The sequence below is a fragment of the Bactrocera tryoni genome, chromosome 4, assembly GCF_016617805.1.
Source record: "Bactrocera tryoni isolate S06 chromosome 4, CSIRO_BtryS06_freeze2, whole genome shotgun sequence".
Taxonomy (NCBI): Eukaryota; Metazoa; Arthropoda; class Insecta; order Diptera; family Tephritidae; genus Bactrocera; species Bactrocera tryoni.
Genome location: NC_052502.1, coordinates 46,645,930 through 46,663,881, shown reverse-complemented (window position 1 = coordinate 46,663,881; position 17,952 = coordinate 46,645,930).

The following is a 17,952-nucleotide window of genomic DNA, read 5'->3' as shown; positions in this document are numbered from 1 at the left end:
TTCGTAGTTTTCTAGTAGAACTCCACAGGCCTTTTATATGACTAGTATTTCCGCTTGAAAGAGCTAGCTGAGTTTGGTAGTTGGATATAGAAAGATGTATCAGGATCCTGAGAGTGTACTCCTACCTCTACTCCACAGTTCATTTTGGATTCGTTGATATAAATTAAGATAGTATTATCTTGGCCTACTAAGCGTTTTTCCGTTTAGGTCTATAGGATATCTCACATAGAAGCCACTAATGAAATCCAAACTTGTGAAGATACCATCTGATCGATTTAGTATTATTTTAAGCTGGTTCCGGATAACGCTATATTCATAACTTTTCATGTTTAAATTTCCTATCTCCTTTACTCTTATAAAAATAGTTCCCATTAGGATCTGTATACTTTTGTATGCGTTTGAACCAATTCTAAAATCACTTTTGTCACTTTGATTGTGGTATCTCTAAAACATGCGTTCTGAACTCATCAACCGCCTCTTCGGGTGTGAAAAAACGTTGACCACTTAGTTAATTTTATTTTTCATGCGGAGAATAAACAGAAGTCATTGGTGCCAAAGCGGGACTATGCAGTGGATGACTCATCAAACTGATGTTTTTTTTTAGTCAATATGTGAGAGCTAGCCATACAGTCGGCTGTTGTTTACTTTCGAGCCGATACGTATAAGTCCATGTGTCATGAAGTCATAGGCATGTTTCGAAGCACCGCTTTCGTATATTTTTAATATTTCTCTCGACCAATCGACAACGAGCTTTTTTGGAACGATCAACAAGTTGAGCGCGAACCATCTCGAAATTTTTTTTCTGCAATATACCTTTTAAATGTCCATGCAATATTGAATGCATGCTAGTTCCACTAATGCCTATAGTTGTCTCACTCCCACGATAGGTCGCAACACGAACTTGCAATATCAGTTCGTGTACAGCATCGATAAACACTGGTCCTTGATGGAGCTTCATCGTGAAAAGTTGAAGTTAGTTCATCGCTGCACTGTTGCTGAGTTAATCCACGTCGAATGTCGTAAAAAATAATCGCGCGAATTAAATCCATTTTTTGGCGGATGTGAATATTTTAAGTAACTGTAAACAACACAAATAGCGTTCGTATGTCAAAACGTTCTGTGAATGTATAACATCGAAAGCTTCTTAAAAGTCAAACAGACTGGTAAATGGACAACAAGAGCAACCGTGTGACCATTTCCGACCACTTAACTGTCATAACAATGTAATAGACTCCAAAGAAAGAGAAGACTGTCCTATCTAATCTGAAAGATCATTACCACAGTTTTCTGCGACTCAGAAGGTGTCGCCTACAGTAATTATCTGTGGAAGGAAAACTGTTAAACAGCTTTACAAAGCCGAATTACAGAAAAACGGACGGAATTCTTTTCATACTTTTCAAGTTTGATTTGTTCGCGTTACCTTCAAAACTTCTTAATACGTTTAGCTACAACTGTCAGTGTGTGACCTATATTTGCGAAACATGTGTAGGAATGCATCAAATGGCATCAAGTATTTGATCGCTTGGAAGTGTCACCATTGATACTAAAGTTTTATGTTAGTCACAAATTAAAGATTTTGACATTCACGCGAGACTTGAAGAAATTTGCGCTCAACCTGCTTAAGTATTGGCCGCAACCTTACACACATTAAACAACGTCAGAAATAAGGCAAAGAACTTGAACAATGTACAATATTTTGTTTGCAAATCAATACTCTTCTTGTTGCGAATAAAGATACTTTATTGGACTTTACAAGCCATTTGCAAAATGAAAAAAACAAACAAAATAATAATTATATATAAGCATGATATTTCGCATTATGCTTTGTCCGTGTTCATTGGTACAACGGCAGTCATGCAAATTTTATGTAAATCGTTTTTTCTAAACTGATACCAACATATCTGTTTGGTCTTGTATCTTGCTTTTGCGAATTTTTGCAAATTTCTTTGCACTATTTCTTCAATATACCAGCGATTAAGAATGAAGCAATTAATCTGCACATATATTCATATCTAATATTCTGAGAAACAACAAATACGACTATAAACAGATGGTTTAATTAACTATAAACTATAGGAGAACCCCAGTGATCTGTATTGCTAGCAGCACATATAAAAGTCCCTCGATATAAACCGAAAGATGCAGTTCACCTTAGTTTGTTGAATTGAACAGTCGAAGGGGATATTTCGAGCGTTAATCCAAGTAATATTACTGGTGAGCAATGATGCAGCTCACCTGGTCACGTTTATTATCAGTGTCGTTACTGATCGCGGCACTGACACTGGAAACAGTCGGTAAGTAGTCGCTAGTTTGTTCATAATTGTTTTTCGTGGTTAATTTATACATTTCTCTTAATACAATATAGCTTCACGCGTTCCGCACCGCGGAGCTAATAGCAACCGCAAACATCATCGCTCTGTGGCTAGAGACGAGGACTTTTTGCCTTCCGGTCGATTTATAACACAAAATTATTGGAACAGTTTGAAGGGTCAATCGACAAACAGTTCATGTGAAGAAAGTACCGTAACATATCCAGTCACAGTTACATTGACTCGTGATGGTAGTAGATATTTTGACGATTATGATTATGATTACCCTTCAGCTCCAGTTAGAGACCTACAATCTACAACTTTCACAGAGCCAGAAACTAAAGCTCCAACTACGCCTGCGCCAGCAACATCAACCACGCCTGCACCGACTCATAATCCAGTGATTATTGGATTCTATGACAATTATGAATATGATGATGACGATTATGATAGCACCAACGACAATTACAGTAGTTATAGTGATGATGTAGATGACAACGACGAAGGCGATGTTAGCGAAAATGACGATGATGATCTTACAGCGGTCAATTCTAAACAACGTGGGTTCGGCAACAGTCTCGAAAATTCGGTTAGTCAGCCTGAGTCTGACAATGCTAATGTCGGCAAAGCAGCACGACAACAATCATTATCGGATTATCAACGACGACGAAATCGTCAACGACGCCGTCGTATACAGCGTCGACGCGTACCTGCCCGAAGGCGTAGACGTAGAAATCAACGTCGCCGACCACAAAGACTACGCCTACGACGTAGACCGAACCGTATTCGTCAACAAGTTCTTGTGCGAAGGCGCCGCACCAGAACTGGTGGACGTCCATCAGCAAGTGTACCAAATATACCTCTACCAAACTTTATTCGATTACCTGCAAAGAAGTGAAGAAAATATGTAATCCTGATAGATGTGGAAAACGATTAAAATATACTATATGATTTATAAAAAAACTCTTTCTATTTTCACTTTTGACCAATTACACTTGTTTACGGTCATGTTACGAGGATGTTAAAAATTGCCGATCACGTAGACATGAAATTGTAAGTTTTTACAATTGATTCCAGCAGTAAGGGGCTTCTGTGAGCTGAATATTTTTGAAAAGTGGGAATGGTCGCGCCACAAAAAGGTTAAACAATAAAATTACGCAACGATTGCCCTCCTACCGCCGAACCGACGAGCAGATCTACGGGAAAAGCACATCATTTCACTCTTTTTAAGGTTCAATGATATATCATTTCTAACACACCAAGAAAGAAAACCAAGTTTAATATCTATATCTCACATATCGGTTTTATTGAAAACTACGTAAAGTCCTATTACTCCTAAGGTTCAAATAAGTGGACCAGAGTCCTAAAAATAGCGGCCAATCTCTAAAATATAACAACCAAACTTAGAGAACGTCGTTTTCAGGTAATAATGTGTCCCGGTTGCTAAAAAGTAGTAAAATCGGGTTTTGGTTTCCATAACCCATATACTTAAGATAAATAGTTTCAAAGTTCCGATTGCCTTTATATCGCAGTCAACGTTCAGTATTTTAGAAATTATAATGAAATTCAGAGAGAATGTATAATGTATTCCTAATAACAGTACACCATTGTGACTAAAATAGATTAAATCTGGTGAATACGCAAACAGGCCCGTCTTATAGTTAATATAAGGATTTTTGCCGCCGGTTGACATTATACGATATACTTGTAAATCGGTCAATCTGTACGTTATCTAACAAATCGACCGATGTGTTGTAATGCCCAAAATTGGCATAATTGAAGCTTGAAGAGCATCTGTTCTTATAATGATAATACTAGACACAACCGCCATTTACCCAATTTAAGAACTTCAAACGTCCGGTTAGCTTCATCCCATATAAATACATCAGTTAGATTGTTAGATATTTTAGATACAATTAATAAACTTATAACGTTGGATATGGGGTACACATACCCAAAATATCTGAAGTAACTCTCCCATTTACGCTAGCTCTCATATATTCCATATAAAGAGACTTTATACCTAATATGTTGGTCAATGTGTAAGTTATCTTCTTAAAAAAAATGAAAATTTGTCCTCAGATATACTTTATATATATTATAATTTAAAGAAATTAGTCTAGATTTTCCCCGCGCCCCATAAAACACAATATAGTGATCTTACATCCGAACTTAGCCCTTGTTATTACTATGGTACATCCTACTTTTTTCCGATATTTTTATTTCAAAATTAAATAAACAAACATACGAATATATGAAAAAGTGTTGAGTAGAAAACAAAATTCACCTTTTGAAGAATTTGTGAACTGTCTACAACAATAACATTGATCAACAATTCTGAAGGAAAAATTATCGACTAATGTGCTAAGAGATCTGAATGGTATTTAATGTGTTTTGATTATGAATTAGAGTTCAAAAATGTTTCACCATATACAGCTATCTTTTTCATCTTAGTAAATGACGGTGGTTTGACCCCCACACGCCTTGATTACAACAGAAAAAATCCAACGTATTCGGAACTTTTACTGCCATTTTCGGTTTAAGTAACCTAAAATTAGCAATAAATTTTTTCTAATGCTACAATCGCGAAATGACTGAAAGCTCGTGTAATTGTCATCACAGTAACTTATATATACTTATTATAACTAATTACTAATGATGCTTGTTAAACGGTATATCCAATGCACACAAAAATAGATATAATATATTACGAGTGGAGATCAGTTACACTAAATAGCGAGCATTAGAACACGACGTTGACCGACCTTTTTCCCAAAACTTGATGAACTCGATGATTCAGCCAAATGTCCGTCAAGATCTTGCAATAAATCAGCTCTTGATTGTTTTCTCTGCAGGTATATTAAATGAAAAGCTTACGGCAATCAACCAGCAACGCTCGAGGAGCTCGCCGAAATGTTGCGCCGGGTGTTTGAAATTTGGCTTAAACGGGTGGATATATGCAAACGGAGCCGTGGTGACCATTTGGTCGACATTTTGTTCAAATCATAATTATCTGCATAATACAAAAACAGGATCAATTTTCCCCAAATTTGTGCGTTTTATTTCATTTTCGTTCATTAAACAAAGTCGTTTTCAAATTTTCGACAACTAATCATATCTGGCAAACTTTTTTTTTTATTTTAAATTTCATTTTACAATTACTTACATATTTACATATATCGGCCTAGATAAATTTTTTCAGAATCCATAAAAAATATACAAACATTTATTTCTTATAATAATAGGTCGAATGTCCTTTATAATACGTTAAGGAATACTTGTAAAAAGTTTGAAATAGAGTGTTCACATTTTCAGTCACTTTTATATTTCAAGATTTTTTTCAGAAGTATTCCAAGACCCTTTAGATAATGTTGCATCACTAATTTTAGAGCATTTCAGCGTTGCCTTGCGACTAAGTTAGTAGTCCGTATATGTACATAATTGTTACCATTTTATTACCGATTAGACAATAGAGATTTTGCTTGATATATACTGAGCGTTGTTTATAAAATTCTAAGCTCGGAATTCTAAAATATCTTGAGATAATCTTGTAGCGTCGATATAAGTTTTATATTATTAAGAAAGTCAGCTACCCATCATAGCAAGGAGATTCGTGAATCAGTAACAATTTGCGGATTTCGAATATAATATATATTATGCCGAAACTTTTCAAAACTACCATTCTTGAGAAATCACGTTTAAAGCTGATTAGCCGACGCACAGTGGGCCCTGCCGCCCTATTTTCAATTCAAGCTTTATTTCTATGATTTTTCATAATTTTATTTTTAATATAATTTCAGTTAGTTAAACTAAAAAGAAAATTTTTTAAGAAAATTTAACTACAGTTGTAATTAAAAATATTGGTTTTATTTAAAATTAAAAAAAAAAAAATCAAAAAGCTCTAATTTAAAATTTTAAAAATTTTTTAAAAGTATGCTTGGCCCCGCCCTCTAATAAGTTAATTGTATATATCTCCTCAAACACTAACGCTACAACAACCAAATTCGCTCAGCACGAATATTACAAGTATTCCTACCTAAGAGACATTAAATTTTACCATCGAAATGGTATGAGAGAGCCTTATTGAAATGCAACAAAAACTGTTCAAGCTCCTAGGTACCGAATATTTGGATCCCAATACCTATGGTTGACTTTTGATCGAAAATACCGGTCAATGTGTGAGATATATAATGGAAATTATGGGATAATACTTCTCTGACAATGGTATGTCTGTATGTTAAAAATCGCTTAAATCAGGTCAGTATTTCCCTAAGCCCTCGTATAGCTAATATAAAGATTTTCGAACTTCTAGGTGACTTTATGATGGATATATCAGCCAATATTTGAGTTATCTCAATGAAATTGGAAGAGCGTATTTTCATCATGACACTTTATCTTTGTGCCTAAAATGAATAAAATTGGGCGAAAACTTGACTTACCCCCCATATAACTAATACCAGGACTTGCGAACATCCGGCTGACTTTACTCTAATCATAGTTTTTTAGTATGTGACATGTTAATAGTATGTGGTATTGAGAAAAATAGATAAAATCTGGTCGATACTACCCCAACTGTCATTTACATATATGTATGTATGTATATGTATATGCTTGGATTTCGATTCTCAGGATGACGTTTCACATCATAAAGCATTTTTCTAGCTTAGATTCTTGTAAGTTGCAAGAGTATAATATGTTCGGTTGCACCCGAATTTAGCTCTTCCCTACTTGTTTTTTTTTCCAATTTAAATGAATGACTAGAGTCTATAAAGGATATTTCTTTTCGAATTCTTTTTTTTTAGCCAAAAATCTGTCTTCCCTTCCATGGGAGTCACTCCATTTATCCTTAAACTCAAAAGCAAATATTAGTATGCCATGATTTCTTTAACCATTTTCCCATAACTAAAATTTCAAAATATTTTACAAGCTGATGCCTGTAAAAGAGATTACCTTTGGGCATGTGCCTACAAAATTTAATTTGAACACATTATTTTTAAAATAAGGAATATTAAAACAAAACAAAATTTAAAATATCAACAAAAAAAAATTATATAAAATACTTTCACAGTTATTTTGTATCACAAATTTTAGCGAAATACTTAAATAACTTATGCTTGACGATTTTATAATTTGTTCTGTAAACTTTTACATTCAGTTGACTTATATGCGCCTTTATCTGCTAATTTTCTTTTTTTTTGAATAAATATTAACAACCGTTATGTACTTGGCATTTATTATTATTTTTAACTAATTGTTGTAGCATTTTTTGTACTTTAAGTAAGTGTAAGCGGTTTTAAGGGAGCTTTATTTTTTATTTTTTAATTAATCCGAGAAATGAACCCTTTCGGCCCCACTGTGCGAAGTGAATAGTGAGGGCGAAGTCAAGTTTGGCGCTTGATATCTCTTAAACCAATATGCTTTCGATCAAACCCTTTATAGCACACATTTTCTTTTATGTATACATTAGAAATATGCAATATAAAAACACTTAATTCCAACCGCGAAGGTATGCGGTCTTAATGAGTTTCAATTTTTCTTAGCGCTTATCACATTACAGCTTAAAGCAAAGGCTCTACATTAAAATATGGGTTTTCAATTAAAAATATTTACAATTCATATGTTTAAGAAATTTTTTGAAATATCTCGTAAAAAAAGTTTATTTTATGCACATTTTCGAGTAAAAATAAATCTGTAAACAAAAAACAAAAGACTTAAGCCACAAACTTCATTATAAGCACAAAAAAGTTAGGCTGGCTTTATTGCGCCGCTAAAATCTACAAGAAATTTGCTTCTAAAGAGTTTAGTGCTTCTAGTAATATCTTCTTTGAGCAAAGAAATTGTCACAAATAAAAGTCAATTTATACGAAGTCACATGTTAATGAAGTTTATTCACTAGTTATAATACGACGAACTCTATTTTTCTTTTAGAAGCTGTTAGTTGCTGTTATATATTTGCTATTTTTTCAAGTTCTCTTTTTACTTATTTGTTTTTGTATTTCATTTCAAGCTCTTTATATTACCTTTACTTTGGTTTGTTATTGTTTCTATAATAAGTTCTAATCATACCTCTTTTTGCATCTCTTTTCGTTTTTGTGCAACACTGCTTTCTCGTGCACTCTTTTCTTACTAGTATAGTCAACTTACTATTATATTCTAAAAGTGTGTAGACATTTGTGTGTACATATATGCCTAGTGATCTATTGAATTCCAAATTTTAGTGATTTCTACCTTTTAATTCTTTTGTCTGCTGTTTTGCTTGGTACATACCTACATACATGTAAATATACATATATATATATATAACTACTACAGCTACTAAACTAGTGACCAAAGTGGCTGAATATTTATGACTATCATACTTATATAAACAGTGACTTGGCCATTTGCGCCGCTCAGTCGATTGTGAGCATTGACCGAAGTAGAGATTTTCATAAGCAAAAGCATTAAGCCTTTTCTAATTTTATCTAAGAAGTGTTTATTGAAAGAGAGCAATGCGGTGCTTTCAGTGGTGTGTGTTTTTATTTTTGATAACAGTACTTCATTCGTGTGGTAAGTTTCATTTTATAAGCATTTCGTTTTCTTTTCAATGCAATTCTTCATTTATTTTCACTTCCATAGTTTGCCATCCGCTTGGCATACGCATCGCTTCACTGGCCAAACAACACGAATCGCTTCAAGCTTCAAGTGATTTTGACGATTACGAACTCGATGATGAAGTTGTTAGTGACTCACTTGCTGATGATAGCAATGATAGAGCCGATCACTTGCTCAGTGACGATGATAAGGAGCATAATGATGACATTTACGAGGACTACGACGACGTTAACGATTTAGGTGATAATGTTAAGGACGAAAATGATGATGAGGAATTTAACGATAATGATGATGAACATCACGATAAAGTGATTGAAGAGAATGACATCGAGAACAATTCATCAGATGATGACATGGGTCGGATAGCTGGTTACCGACCTGATGTAGCTTTGACAAGTCCATTGGAGTATTATAATTGAAAGAGATGAAGACAACGCTTTATGAGTAGCGAATGCACTGAACTAAGAAAATGTATTTATAAGCTAGTTGAGTACAGTTGAAATGCTAAAATTCACCTACTTATGTGTATGTGTGTATAAGCATAATATTAGAGATAAAATCAAATCATCAATCAATCATTTTTCTGTTCTTTGTAGTTTTCTTATATAATACCCAAACTCACTTACTTCATTCGAACTTGATCGCTGCGAATCATGTCTGAACTTGAAGGATAACTTCTGATCGTAAAAGCATGACGCAACAGCAGTTAATGTTGTTGTTGTAACGCGTATCTTATCCTCGTTAGGATGATAAGGATTAGATATGTAAGTTGTCATCGACGTCATCCAACGGTAGGCCAAAGAAACGTGCTGTTTCGACGGGGTCGGACTAAAAGGAGAGGGGTGTCAGATGAGTGGGGTTAGTGGGACATGCAAAGAGGTGGCCACAGCCATATGCAGACTAATTGACTACATGTAATAGATACGCCGGGGTCTATTCAGGATAAGTAGGAGTTTAACCTGCTAAGTTGCCAGTATGAAGCTGCGCAAGGCTCACAATCGCTTCTCGCGGCAACTACAACTCCAAGTACGCCATTCACTAAATTGGTGGTCTGTGCTTGTCGGCAGTTAGTTGCGTCCGAAGTCTAGTCGACGTAGTTGAGGAATGACTTTCCGCTCCAAATAGGTGACTGCAGGCATAGTTTATCCGAAAGCACTTCAGCAGGAACTCCCTGAAGAGACATCAAGAGGCATGATGTCGTAGTTCGGAGTGCAGTGTTCTATCAAATTTCGAGCTTCCTCAACTGCGTTTCATTGCATCCAGGCGAACATATTGGGGCGTCGTAGTTAAGAACCGGCCGGCCGATTGCCTTGTAAGTTGCCAATAACGCTTCTTTGTCCTGTCCCTATGAGCTACCGACTATCGACTTGAGGACTTTGTTGCGGCTCTGTAACTTTGGCGATAATCGCGGTCATGTGAAGAAGGAAGGAGCACAGAATGTCAAATTTCACACCTAAAACCTTAGGATAATTGACAGCCGGAATCTTAACGCCATCGACTGCAATATACAGGTCAAGTCTGTGCTACTTCATCCAGTTTGTGAATATGGTCGCTGTGGATTAAGTGGGAGAGAATATTAAGATCCGTACAGCGAGAAAGGTCGGAGGGACAACCGTTTACCTTTGAACACTTTCCATCGATTACATTGCCCGACGTCAATATCGTACAATCGTCAGCGTACGAGGTGAAGAAAGTTTCCTTTGGTGGCTGCTGGAGTTTAGAGATGTAGAAGTTAAAGAATAGCGGGGAGAAGACACCACCCTGCGGAACCCTTTTTTTAATTCACACCAGTTTTGAGTTTTTACCTCGAAATAGTACGGATGATTGACGACCGCTCAGGTGGTTCATGGTTCACCTCTTCAGTCCTGGAGGGAGCGGAACTTTTTCGTTGTCTTGCAGTAGCAAGACGGTTTTGACGGTGTCAAAAGCTTTTGACGAGTTCAACACTACGAGGATCGTTGTCTCGCAAGGTGATTTCTGGTTAAGGCCACGAACTATCTAGACTAAGTGCTGTTGTGGTACTGTGCACTTGCCGGAAGCCATGCTGGTGGCTTGCTAAGCTCAGGTGGAGTGTGAAGGTCAGCAGTAGCAAAGCTTCAAGTGTCTTCACTATTGAGGAGACGAGAGTTATTGAATGATAGAACTCCACAGTTTATGTCCTTCGTAATGCCTTTAACGAAGAAGAATGCTTTGCAGAGATCGAGTACGAACAAGCGTATGTTCGGAATATGGAGGGTGAAGATTAAAAAATTATTGGGAACGGAGTTCTTAATTTCCATTCTCAAATTTGTACAGTCGTGATGATTTTTAATAAAAAAAATTTATTATAAAAAAGTTCAAAATTAAAAAAAAAAAAAATTTATAAGAATGTATCTTTTGTTAAAAATCTAAAACAATTCAACGATTCAATTCAATCGTAAGCATTAGGCTGCTCGTATTCTCAAAAGTTTAAAGGTTGTTTTTTTCAAGTATTAAAGTTTTGAAAATTTTTAACTCCAAAATGTTTCATATGAAATCCGAAAAAACGAACGAAAAGAATTTTTCAATGCCTATTTTGGATGGTATGACCAGAAACTCTCATTTGTCAATCATCGACATCGGAGTAATATAGGATATAGCAGTTGTATCTGTTGATGGAAAATTATTTTATTTGAAAAGATATCTTTACGGTTCGTGTTCTAGTTTTCATAAAAACATAAAAATTATAATCTAAACACGATTTCATTCCCCACGAAAGTATATTTCCGCTAAAAACTTCAGAACTTTTAATGTTCTTAATAACTTCAGCTAATTGAGCTATTTTAGCAAATTAACTTACGAAGGGAGTGTAGCCTACTAGTGGGCTATCAGAGCTGAATAAAAAGTCCGAACATACATACATATATTATAAAATACATGTTTTTTTTAAACATCGAAAAAAATCTATTCTAAAGACTGAATTTTTTAAATTTTTTTACATCTTTAACCTACATTCACCTAAGAATTGTATTGTTAACGAATAAGAATAATTTTGATTCACCAAAACTACACAAAATGTAGATTTTTATGCAGTTTTTAATCATTGCCACGATCGACATGTATTTCGACTGCCTGAAAATATGCAATGCAAATAGAAAATACTATGTAATTAAAGAACTTCAAAATCGCCTTATTCTATTTAACAGTTTCTTTAAGCAACACGTTTGTTCACTGTGCATGTGCTATAATTAACACGTAAGTTAGTTAGGCTTAACACTGATCAGATATAATTAGAGAAAAAACAATCTTTTAATTGCACCTCAAAAACCGGTGATGTTTTTGGTGAAATTTCAGTTAATATTTGATATATTCTACTTTTAATTTAATAGCTTAATTTAAAATATCATACATATGTGCTAAGCGAAAGCCATTACATTGAAATAAAACTAATATCATCAAATTATTTATATTAAATAGTAATAAGTAGCAACTCCTCTATCCACAAAACGAAAATGAAAATTTTGCATTTCTATGTTATTAAACATAAACTCAACCGACTGTAGTTTTTCTCGTTTCCAAATTCAAACCTTTTATCATTGAAGCCTTCTTGTGACAAAAAGTGTTAGAAAAGTAGAGCTAGTTATGCATACATATACATAGTACATTTCGACGTTCCCTCCCTTTTTAAAGAAAAAACACAAAAACTTCAAAATTTAAAAGGAATATTTATTACCTTTCGAAAGAACATTATTTGGCATTTGTTTTTGAAGATTATCTCTTTCAAATGTTGGCCACGGCTACGTCTCAGATCCATCCGTTGAGCTTAATTTTCGATAACCTCTTCGAGCATTTCGACAGGCAACTGGCGAAAGACACGCCACGGTGATGTTTTACTCCAAGGCCTGCATCGAAGCAGGATTGTCCATATAGACTTAAGACTTTACATATCACAAAGGCAAAAGTATAACGGTATGATTTCATACGATCTTGGCGGTCAATCGACCGTCCCAATACTTAAAATTAACTGCTCATTGAAGTTTTCTCTCAATATATCCCTTGATTGATGCGATGTGTGGGAATTGGCGCCGTCTTGTTGAAACCAAATGTCGCCGAGACCACGAGCTTCAATTTCAGGTATCAAATATTATGGCGCTGTATTTAGTACGCTTTTAATTTCAGGGGTTACATGGGTTTCCTCGGGCAAAATACAGCATTTTTTCAACAATTTTTTCTCATATTATTTAATTCTTTGCGTAATTTATTCAGGAGCATTTTCATTTATTTATACCGATAGATTGGAAATTATACACCTTTGACTTTCGTTTCACTCCTTTTCGTTTTATTTTCGATGATTTCATATACGTTTTGAATTTTTATACAATTTATGTTTAATTTCTTTTCTTTTGAGATCAGTTATTTAGACTTCAATAAAATTTATTTGTTTTTTTATTGTTTTACACTTGCGTTAAAATATTACAATACAATTTATTTTTAATTTCTTTTCCTTCTTTGATATAAATTATTCACACTTTTATATAATTTAACTCCCTTTTTAATTGGTCTGCTTTCTCGCTAAAGAATGCTTTCTCATAAAAAGACTCGTGTACGCGTGCGTCGGTGTACGTTTTTAATCTAATAAAAAGTATGAAAAAAGTCCAGCTTCACCATCCTCATCCGTGGTGAAATTGTGTGTGGTTTAGTCGTATATGTAGCGATGTGTGGTGCTTGTATGTAATGGGACTCGTAAGTGTGGTTTATGTATGGAGGTGCATCAGTGATGTGTTTTTTCCTTGAATATCGTGTTGATGTGGTGAGTGATGTGTTGTATTGGAGTGTGCTATTAAGGAGGGGATTTTAGCTCTTTTCGACACAAATAAAAAATTAAATGTTTTACTAGATTTTTTTATTTTCACAAACAGAAACTATTAGCAAAGAAATTATGAAATTCTCCTCGGAAAAATTATACACCTGCGTTGACAGGATAACTCCTTATGGGATCATTAAAAGTGAAAAAATACTTGTTTTACTTACAACCTCAACGGAAAGTGTATTTTCGGCAGACATTTTGACAAAAAAAAACAAAATTTAATTAAAAATTTCGCAATATTTTTTTATTCAAATATTTGTAATCGAAAAAAACTCATTTGTCGAAGTCTTTGAGAATAACTCCTTATGGGATCATTTAAAGTGAAAAAATACTTGTTTTACTTACAACCTCAACTTACAACTTGGACGAAGGTAAAAAGAACTGGAAAGTGGATTTTCGGCAGACATTTTGACAAAATTCAATTCAATCGGTTAAGTAGTTCTCGAGAAACCTTGCCAATCGACAAAACAAAGTTTCGAGAAAAACGCGTTTAAAGACGGCGCACTTAGCCTACCTAGCCTCGAAGGCACAAGTTCTCAAGCCTGTATCTCCGAAACTCAATTCTCGAATCGATGTAAAAATTTAGGAAATTTTTTTAGAAGTGTTGCAGAATTTAAAAGACAACAAACAAAATCGGATTTTTTGAAACCCGTAAACCCATGTACCCTTAAAATCTCGCAGAATAAACTTCAAGGTATACTGAAAAGGTGTATATAATAATTTTTGTCCCTTCGGTTAGTGGGATACATAGTCTTAAAAAAGCCGTTGATTTTACAAATCCCCCAAATATAACCACAATAATCGTACAGACTTAACTCGTTATTAGAACGAAAATTCAATGGTCTTGATCTCTATCTCTATCTTTATCTGTTATATTTACATGTTTTATTCGACGATAAGTAATATCTGGTTGAGTAATAGCATTGACAGACGGCAGCGTTAAACCAGATTAATTGCATTTTTCGGGATTAATTCAGGAGTTACCACAGCTAACTCCGTTGCTGAATCCAAAAATAACTCTCAAAATTTTAGGGAGTTTGTGAGATTTTCGTTGGCAACATTGTTAAAAATGGCCAATTTTCATCTATTGTGAATGAAATACAAGCAACCCTGACAGCTGTTTATCAAATTCTCAATATAATATCAATAAAACTTCTATGTTATGATGCAGTTTTAAAAATAATGTGTTGATATGCTTTTGTAATAAAAAATGGTTTGGTAAAAATTGGTCGGCTAACAACCGTAATATTTATCTTCTATCAATTTTCATTGAAAATATTATAAAAAGGACAATGAGCTGTTTATGAGAGTTTCAAACTCGCATAGCTGCCGTCAGTCACCTACAAATTTGGATCTGATTAAGTGCTCAGTTAATCCGGATTAACGCTGCCGTCTGTCAAGGCTATAAGACTACATCTTTTTGCACATCTTTTCACTAAATCCACTTTGATATACGAAGCGTTTATTGATTACTCGTACGAATTGTTTAAATATCATATTAATTTTATTTCTTTAATGAAATTTACATGCAAACGAAGATTTCGTACACAATGCTTTTCTCTTCGCTTATTTTTATACCCTGAACAGGATATATTAAGTTTGCCACGAAGTTTGTAACACCCAGAAGGAAGCGTCAGAGACCCTATAAAGTATGTATGTAAATGATCAGTACATTACAGCTGCCAAACAAACTGAACGATCGGAATCAAGTTCTTGTATTGAAAACTTTCACATTTGAAAAGACATATTCACGAAATTTGATATAAGTATGTTATTTTCTAAGGCAACAATGTAATCTCCAAAGAAATTGTTCAGATCGGTTAACTACAGCATATAGCTGCCATACAAACTGAACGATCGGAATCAAGTTCTTGTATGGAAAACTTTCACATTTGACAAGAGATATTCACGAAATTTGATATATGTTATTTTCTAAGGCAACAATGTAATCCCCGAAGAAATTGTTCAGACCGGTTAACTACAGCATATAGCTGCCATACAAAACGAACAATCGGAATCAAGTTCTTGTATGGAAAACTTTCGCATTTGAGGTTTTATCTTCATGATATTTGACTTGGATTACTGCTTCAGGTAATAATATAATCTTCGCATAAATTGTTCAGATCGGATTACTATAGCACACATCTTCCATACAAACTGGACACATAGTTACTAAAATATATGCACCTGTGAAGGGTATATTAGCTTCGGTGCAGCCGAAGTTAATGTTTTTTCTTGTCTTTTATTTCATTGTAGCTAGTTAACATAAAATGCTTACAATTACATACAACTGTCATACAAACTGAAACTAACCATCAAAAGTAAGTTCTTGTGTGGAGTATTTTATATTTGTGAAGGGTATTATAGCTTCGGATCAACCGAAGTCAACGTTTTTACTCGTTTACTTAGGAGTTTTTAACTTATTTTTAAAAGGGTCACAAAAATTACATTTTTTACTGCAAACTTTTTTACATACTTACATATTCATATATAGATAATTTCTAGTGAAATATAAACACCGATCGGTAAAGAAAAAGCTGTAATATTTATACTCTAAACAGTATAATAGTTTGCCATGAAGCTTGTAACATCCAAAAGCTGTCTGGATATACGTGAATTGATCCCTCGGTTTCTGAAATATCATTATAAAATTTTGCACTCATAGACATAGAGGCTACTCATTTGTCTAAACCGCCGATATCGTTCCCCAATAAAAGTGTTGCCATACAAAGTGATCGTTCAACATCAAGTTATTGTACAGACAACCGTTTCCTTTGGGAAATTATCCTGAAAAGGCTTGGCACAGATCGGACCCCTAGACCATATACTCGTAGAAGCCATAAAAACTAACCTAACAAAGTACAGACAAAGATTTGTATATACCCTTTCATACATAATATATACCTGTGAAGGGTATTATAGCTTCGATGAAGCCGACAATAACGTTTTTATACTCTTACAACAAAGTTGCTAAGGAGAGTATTATAGTTTTGTTCACATAACGGTTGTTTGTAAGTCCTTAAACTAAAAGAGTCAGATATAGGGTTATATATACCAAAGTGATCAGGGTGACGAGTAGAGTTGAAATCCGGATGTCTGACTGTCTGTCTGTGCGTCCGTCTGTCCGTCCGTCTGTGCGTCCATTTGTCCGTCCGTATGTCTGTCCGTCCGTATGTCTGCCCGTCTGTCCGTCCGTCCGTCCGTCCGTCCGTGCAAGCTGTAACTTGAGTAAAAATTTAGATATCTTGATGAAACTTGGTACACGTATTTCTTGGCTCAAAAGAAGGTTAAGTTCGAAGATGGGTAAAATCGGCTTACTGCCACGCCCACAAAATGGCGGAAACCGAAAACCTATAAACTGTCACAACTAAGCCAGGGGCCCCGCCCCCTACTCAGTTTTTTGTACATATCTCGGAAACTACTATAGCTATGTCAACCAAACTCTATAGAGTCGTTTCCTTCCATCATTTCCATATACATATAGTTTAAAAATGGAAGAAATTGAATAATAACCACGCCCACCTCCCATACAAAGGTTATGTTGAAAATCACTAAAAGTGCGTTAACCGACTAACAAAAACCGTCAGAAACTCTAAATTTTACGGAAGAAATGGCAGAAGGAAGCTGCACCCCGGCTTTTTTTCAAAATTGAAAATGGGCGTGGCACCTCCTACTTATGGACCAAAAACCATATCTCAGGAAATACTATACCGATTTCAATGAAATTCGGTACATAATACTTTTATAACACCCTGATGACATGAACGAAATATGGGTGAAATCGGTTAACAACCACGCCTTCTTCCAATATAACGCTATTTTGAATTCCATCTGATGCCTTTTCTGTATAATACGAGTATATACATTAGGAAATGAAAATACAATTCAATACTCAAAGTACACAAATTGATCTAATCTAATTAATTTTACAGCAAAATAAAGAAATATGTAAATTATTATCACTTTATCATGCGAGAGTATAAAATGTTCGGTGACACCCGAACTTAGCCCTTCCTTACTTGTTTCTTTAAGAATTCGGTCTTAAATCAAACCTGGTAAACTAGTGAAATTTTAAATGATATGAGTAGGCATTTGCACCATATTTAATATTTAGTTCTTTCTTTTGAATTCCTCCACATTTTCGTGTACTTGTACGCATGCGTGAATTTCACTTTTTCATTTCTGCACTTCTATAATTTTTGTGCGAGATTTCTTCAATTATTT